General features: G+C 41.5%; 1 non-coding gene across 1 annotated transcript; it reads left to right on the top strand.

Annotated features, from left to right (window-relative positions):
* The first annotated feature begins 7468 nt into the window (after nt 1–7468).
* On the top strand, nt 7469–7624 carry LOC127743614 (5.8S ribosomal RNA). Its single transcript, XR_008004998.1, has one exon. It is a non-coding gene; the product is annotated as a 5.8S ribosomal RNA (ribosomal RNA).
* The last annotated feature ends 183 nt before the right edge of the window (nt 7625–7807 follow it).

The following is a 7807-nucleotide window of genomic DNA, read 5'->3' as shown; positions in this document are numbered from 1 at the left end:
GAGGTACAGCAGAGCTCCACACCTTAATCTATGGTGTGTAGAAACTCCCCCGTTGAAAATACATAAGCATAAGGTCTAGGCATGGCCGAATGGCCAGCCTCCCATAGTGATCAAAAGATCTAAAGAAAAAGGTTCCAAAGATCAAAAGATGAAAATACAATAGTAAAAGGTCCTATATATAGAAAACTAGTAGCCTAAGGTTTACAGAGATGAGTAAATGACATAAAAATCCACTTCCGGGCCCACTTGGTGTGTGCTTGGGCTGAGCAATGAAGCATTTTCGTGCAGAGACTCTTCTTGGAGTTAAACGCCAGCTTTTATGCCAGTTTGGGCGTTTAACTCCCATCCTTGTGCCAGTTCCGGCGTTTAACGCTGGGAATTCTGATGGTGACTTTGAATGCTGGTTTGGGCCATCAAATCTTGGACAAAGTATGTTGCTGGAAATCCCAGGATGTCTACTTTCCAACGCCATTGAGAGCGCGCCAATTGAGCTTCTGTAGCTCCTGAAAATTCACTTCGAGTGCAGGGAGGTCAGAATCCAACAGCATGTGCAGTCCTTTTTAGTCTCTGAATCAGATTTTTGCTCAGGTCCCTCAATTTCAGCCAGAAAATACCTGAAATCACAGAAAAACATACAAACTCATAGTAAAGTCCAGAAAAGTGAATTTTAACTAAAAACTAATAAAAATATACTAAAAACTAACTAGATCACACTAAAAACATACTAAAAATAATGCCAAAAAGCGTATAAATTATCCGCTCATCAATAAGCTCTACTTTAGAGCCACGGGAAGAGGAAGCACTAATTCAAGTGCTAAGGACACACAAGACAGCTCTTGGGTGGTCCATCAGTGATCTCAAGGGCATTAGCCCAGCCAGATGCATGCACAAGATCTTACTGGAGGATGACGCCAAGCCAGTGGTTCAACCACAAAGGCGGCTGAATCCAGCCATGAAAGAAGTGGTGCCTAGAAAGACTAGCAGGTCATGAATACTACTGCTTCCTGGATGGATATTCAGGTTATAATCAAATTGCAGTAGATCCCCAGGATCAAGAGAAAACGGCATTCACATGTCCATCTGGAGTATTTGCATACAGAAGGATGCCATTTGGCCTGTGCAATGCACCTGCAACCTTTAAGAGGTGCATGCTCTCAATTTTCTCTGATATGGTGGAAAAATTTTTGGAAGTCTTCGTGGATGACTTTTCAGTATTTGGAGACTCATTCAGCTCCTGTCTTAACCATCTAGCACTTGTTCTAAAGAGATGCCAAGAGACTAACCTGGTTTTAAACTGGGAGAAATGTCACTTTATGGTGACTGAAGGAATTGTCCTTGGGCACAAAATTTCAAACAAGGGAATAGAGGTGAATCAAGCTAAGGTAGAGGTAATTGAAAAATTACCACCACCAGCCAATGTTAAGGCAATCAGAAGCTTTCTAGGGCATGCAGGATTTTATAGGAGGTTTATAAAGGATTTTTCAAAAATCGCCAAACCCCTGAGCAACCTGCTAGCTGCTGACACGCCATTTATCTTTGATAAGGAATGTCTGCAGGCATTTGAGACTCTGAAAGCTAAATTGGTCACAACACCAATCATCTCTGCACCAAACTGGACATTGCCATTTGAACTAATGTGTGATGCCAGTGACCATGCCATTGGTGCAGTGTTGGGACAAAGGCATGACAAGCTCCTGCATGTCAGTGTTGGGACAAAGGCATGACAAGCTTTTGCATGTCATTTACTATGCCATTCGTGTTTTAAATGACGCACAGAAGAATTACACAACTACAGAAAAAGAGCTGCTTGCAGTGGTTTACGCCATTGACAAGTTTAGATCCTATTTAGTAGGATCAAAAGTGATTGTGTACACTGACCATGCTGCTCTTAATATCTACTCACAAAGTAGGATTCAAAACCCAGACTTATAAGATGGGTGTTGCTTCTGCAAGAGTTTGATATAGAAATAAGAGATAGAAAAGGGACAGAGAATCAGGTAGCAGATCACCTATCCCGAATAGAACCAGTAGAAGGGGCGTCCCTCCCTTTTATTGAGATCTCTGAAAACTTTTCAGATGAGCAACTCGTTGCCATCCAGGAAGTGCCATGGTTTGCAGACATTGCAAACTACAAGGCAGTGAGATTCATACCCAAAGAATACAGTAGGCAGCAATCAAAGAAGCTGATCACGGATGCAAAGTATTATCTTTGGGATGAGCCGTATCTCTTTAAGAGATGTGCAGACGGAGTAATCCGTAGATGTGTGCCTAAAGAAGAAGCGCAGAAAATCCTATGATACTGCCATGGATCCCAGTATGGAGGACATTTTGAAAGTGAGCGAACAGCCACAAGAGTCCTCCAATGTGGCTTCTACTGGCCTACTCTCTATAAAGATTCCCGAGTGTTTGTACTTAATTGTGATAGTTGCCAAAGATCTGGTAATCTGCCTCACAGTTATGCCATGCCTCAACAAGGAATCTTAGAGTTTGAGTTGTTTGATGTATGGGGTATTGACTTCATGGGACCTTTCCCACTATCATACTCAAACACTTATATTCTGGTGGCAGTGGATTATGTATCCAAATGGGTGGAAGCTATTGCAACACCCACTAATGACACTAAGACTATGTTAAAATTCCTCCAGAAACACATCTTTAGCAGATTTGGTACCCCTAGAGTATTAATCAGTGATGGGGGCACTCATTTCTGCAATAAACAACTTTACTCTGCTTTGGTTTGTTATGGAGTTAGCCACTCCATATCATCCACAGACAAATGGGCAAGCTGAAGTCTCTAACAGAGAACTTAAAAGAATCCTGGAACGGACAGTAATTAACCATAGAAGGGATTAGGCAAGAAGCTTGGATGATGCTCTGTGGGCATACAGAACAGCATTCAAGACCCCTATAGGGACCTCTCCATACTAGCTCGTGTATGGAAAGGCATGTCACTTGCCAGTGGAACTGGAACACAAGGCCTATTGGGCAACCAGATTCCTAAACCTTGATGCCAAGTTAGCTGGAGAAAAATGATTGCTCCAGTTAAATGAGCTCGAGGAATTTAGACTCAATGCTTTTGAGAATGCAAAAATTTACAAAGAGAAAGCAAAAAGATGGCATCATAAGAAACTGTCATCCAGAGTCTTTGAGCCGGGGCAGAAAGTTCTGCTATTTAATTCTAGGCTCAAATTATTCCCCGGGAAATTAAAATCCCGGTGGAGAGGTCCATATGTGATTACAAGTGTATCACCATAAGGATATGTAGAGCTTCAGGATAATGACTCTAACAAAAAGTTCATTGTTAATGGACAGAGAGTTAAACATTATCTTGAAAGCAATTTTGAGCAAGAATGCTCAAAACTGAGACTTGATTTGAGCTCAGTAATAGTCCAGCTAAGGACAATAAAGAAATGCTTGCTGGGAGGCAACCCAGCCATTTACAAAATTTAATTTTATTTGTTTTTGTTAAATTTTTACAGGTATATGTCAAAATATCTTCAAAAGGTAAAATAGCAATTGCTTGAATTCACAGAGTTACAGGGGAATTTGGAAGCTCACTGGTGTGAAAAAGCCAGTAAAAAATGTTTTGGGCGTTGAATGCCCAAAAGAAGCATCCACTGGGCGTTCAACGCCAGTAAGGATAGCCATCTGGGCGTTGAACGCCAGAAAGGAGCATCTTCTGGGCGTTGAACGCCAGAAAGAAGCTCCTTCTGGGCGTTTAACGCCAGAATTACAGCATCCTGGGTGTTCAGAAAAACGCCCAATGACAAAGGACTTCCTGGCATTCAACGCCAGAAAGAAGCAACTACTGGGCGTTGAATGCCCAGGAAAAGCAGCAATTGGGCGTTAAACGCCCAAAACATGTAGCATTTGGGCGTTTAACGCCAGGATGGTGGGGAGAAGGTAAATTCGTTTTTACTTCACAATTTTTTTAATTTTTCATGTTTCAATTCATGATTTCTTGCATAAACATGTTTCAAAATCTCATCCTTCAATTCAAAAAATTTTTTTTCCTAAACATATTTCTTGATTTTTCTTTAATTTCTTTTCAAATATTTTTAATTTCCTCTCATATCTTTTTCAACTCATCATATCTTTAGAATTTTGAAATTGCCTCTCCTTCCATTCCTCTCTTTTCCTTTCTTTTGCTTGAGGACAAGCAAACCTCTAAGTTTGGTGTGATTTGCCATGATCACTGAGCTAAAACTCATTAAGATCATGGCACCTAAGGGAACAGGAAGAGCAAGGATGTGAACTTGAGGGAGTTGAAACGTCAGAAATTAATTCTTCAAACTAGAGGAACATCTACTTCCCAAAATACAGGTTGTTAAGTTCTAATTATAGCTTTAACTCTGTGATAGTATTATTATAGGATTTTACCTTAGAAGTTATATAGGAGCAGTAGTAATTAGCATATCTATTTTGATTTTATTTTCAATTAAGTTATAATTTATTTTTCTCATCATCATCAAACATGAATAAAATAGTAGATTTTTAGAATAAAGATTAATTTATATTTTTTGAGTTCCTAATAAAGAAAATTATAATTAATTATATGTGATGGCAATACTTTTTATCTTCTGAATGAATGCTTAAACAGTGCATACTTTTGATCTTGAATTTTATGAATGTTAAAATTGTTGGCTCTTAAAATAATGAGGAACACGAAAAATATTATTGATGATCTAAAAAATCATGAATTTGATTCTTGAAGCAAGAAAAAGCAGTGAAAAAAAAGAAAAAAAATTTTAGGAATCATTGGATCAAGAAAAAAAGGAAAAAAGCCAACAGCCCTTAAAACCAAAAGGCAAGGGTGAAAAGGATCCAAGGCTTTGAGCATCAATGTATAGGAGGGCCCAAGGAAGTAAATCCAGGCCTAAGCGGCTAAATCAAGCTGTCCCTAACCATGTGCTTGTGGCATGCAGGTCCAAGTGAAAAGCTTGAGACTGAGTGGTTAAAGTCGTGATCCAAGGCAAAAGAGTGTGTTAAGAACCCTGGACACCTCTAATTGGGGACATCAGCAAAGCTAAGTCACAATCTGAAAAGGTTCACCCAGTTATGTGTCTGTGGCATTTATGTATCCGGTGGTAATACTGGAAAACAAAGTGCTTAGGGCCACGGCCAAGACTCATAAAGTAACTGTGTTCAAGAATCAACATGCTACACTAGGAGAATCAATAATACTATCTGAATTCTGAGTTCCTATAGATGCCAATCATTCTGAATTTCAAAGGATAAAGTGAGATGCCAAAACTATTCGGAAGCCAAAAAGCTACAAGCCCCGCTCATCTAATAAGAATCTGAGCTCCATTTAAAACTCTGAGATATTATTACTTCTTAATTTCTTTTCATCCTATTTTATTTATGTAGTTGCTTGAGGACAAGCAACAATTTAAGTTTGGTGTTGTGATGAGCGGATATTTTATACGCTTTTTGGGGGTAATTTCATGTAGATTTTAGTATGTTTTAATTAGTTTTTAATAGAATTTTATTAGTTTTTAAGCAAAAATCATATTTTTGGGATTTACTATGAGTTTGTGTATTTTTCTGTGATTTCAGGTGTTTTCTGGCTGAAATTGAGGGAGCTGAGCAAAAATCTGATTTAGGCTGAAAAAGGACTGCTGATGCTGTTGGATCCTGACCTCCCTGCACTCGAAATGAATTTTCTGGAGCTACAGAAGTCCAATTGGCGCGCTCTCAATTGGTCTGGAAATTAGACATCCAGGGCTTTCCAGCAATATATAATAGTTCATACTTTGCGCGAAAATAGACGACGTAAACTGGCGTTCAACGCCAGTTTCATGCTGCTGTCTGGCGTCCAGCGCCAAAAACAGGTTACCAGTTGGAGTTCAGCGCCCAAAACACGTTACAACCTGGCGTTCAACACCAAAAACAGCCCAAGCACATGAGAAGCTTAAGTCTCAGCCCCAGTACACACCAAGTGGGCCCCAGAAGTGGATTTCTGCACCAATTATCTTAGTTTACTTATTTTCTGTAAACCTAGGCTACTAGTATACTATTTAAACAACTTTTAGAGAATTATTTTGTATCTCATGACGTCTATAGAACTGGATTTTATATTCCTTGGCAGCATGAGTCTCTAAACTCCATTGTTGGGGGTGAGGAGCTCTGCAGCGTCTCGATGAATTAATGCAATTACTTCTGTTTTCCATTCAAACACGCTTGTTCTGATCTAAGATGTTCATTCGCGCTTAATTATGGAGAAGGTGATGATCCGTGACACTCATCACCTTCCTCAATCCATGAACATGTGCCTGACAACCACCTCCGTTCTACATCAGATTGAATGAGCTTCTCTTAGATTCCTTAATCAGAATCTTCGTGGTATAAGCCGGATTGATGGCGGCATTCATGAGAATCCGAAAAGTCTAAACCTTGTCTGTGGTATTTCGAGTAGGATTCTGGGATTGAATGACCGTGACGAGCTTCAAACTCCTGAAGGCTGGGCGTTAGTGACAGACGCAAAAGAATTAATGGATTCTATTCCAACCTGATTGAGAACCGACAGATGATTAGCTGTGCTGTGACAGAGCATTTGGACCATTTTCACTGAGAGGATGGGAAGTAGCCATTGACAACGGTGACACCCTACATAGAGCTTGCCATGGAAGGAACCGTGCGTGTGGGAAAAGGATTTCAAGGAAAAGATGAAATCAGAGGACAAAGCATCTCCAAAAACTCCAACATATTCTCCATAATTAAAGTAACAATTATTTATTTCACGCTCTTTCATTCTTCTAATAATTCAAACTGATAATTTTAATTGATATCCTGACTAAGAATAATAAAATAAACATAGCTTGCTTCAAACCAATAATCTCCGTGGGATCGACCCTTACTCACGTAAGATATTACTTAGACGACCCAGTGCACTTGCTGGTTAGTGGTACGAATTTACCTTAAGATTTTGAGATTGGGATTAGAATTTCGTGCACCAACAGGCCCGGGTAATCTTTGAAATTTCATCGTGATGGGGATAGATCATTGCAATTGTTGGACTTCAACGAGGAATTCCTAGTAAGCACGAGTCATCAGCTCACGTTGACTACGTCCCTGCCCTTTTTACACACCGCCCGTCGCTCCTACCGATTGAATGGTCCAGTGAAGTGTTCGGATCGCGGCGATGTGGGCAGTTCGCTGCCGGCGACGTTATGAGAAGTCTACTGAACCTTATTATTTAGAGGAAGGAGAAGTCGTAACACGGTTTCCGTAGGTGAACCTGCGGAAAGATCATTGTCGATGCCGCACAAACCAGGATTGACGTGCGAACGAGTCCACAAACACCCGAGGCGGGGAAGGGCCGGCCATGCGCGGCCGGCGCCCCGTCTCAAACAAGAACAAAACCCCGGCGCGAAAAGCGCCAAGGAAGCCAAATGTTTCTGCTCTCCCCGCCGGCTCTGGAGACGGCATCCGGTCGGGGCGACGAGTGACCACAAGAGTTAAGAACGACTCTCGGCAACAGATATCTCGGCTCTTGTATCGATGAAGAACGTAGCGAAATGCGATACTTGGTGTGAATTGCAGAATCCCATGAACCATCGATTCCTTGAACGCAAGTTGCGCCCGAAGCCCTTAGGCTGAGGGCACGCCTGCCTGGGTGTCACCAAAAGTCGCCCCCCCGTCTCGCCTGTCCCAGGGCACGGGGAGGGGGCAAACGTTGGCCTCCCGGGAGCCCCTGGCTCGCGGTTGGTTCAAAAAGACGGGCTCTTGGTGGAGAGTGGCACCGCGGCAGATAGTGGTCGAGAACAACACTCGTGGCCAGTTGCGCGTGCCTCTCCCCCGGTCC

The sequence above is a fragment of the Arachis duranensis genome, chromosome 10, assembly GCF_000817695.3.
Source record: "Arachis duranensis cultivar V14167 chromosome 10, aradu.V14167.gnm2.J7QH, whole genome shotgun sequence".
In the NCBI taxonomy this organism is placed as follows: domain Eukaryota; kingdom Viridiplantae; phylum Streptophyta; class Magnoliopsida; order Fabales; family Fabaceae; genus Arachis; species Arachis duranensis.
This window is presented reverse-complemented; position numbering and strand designations above follow the sequence as displayed.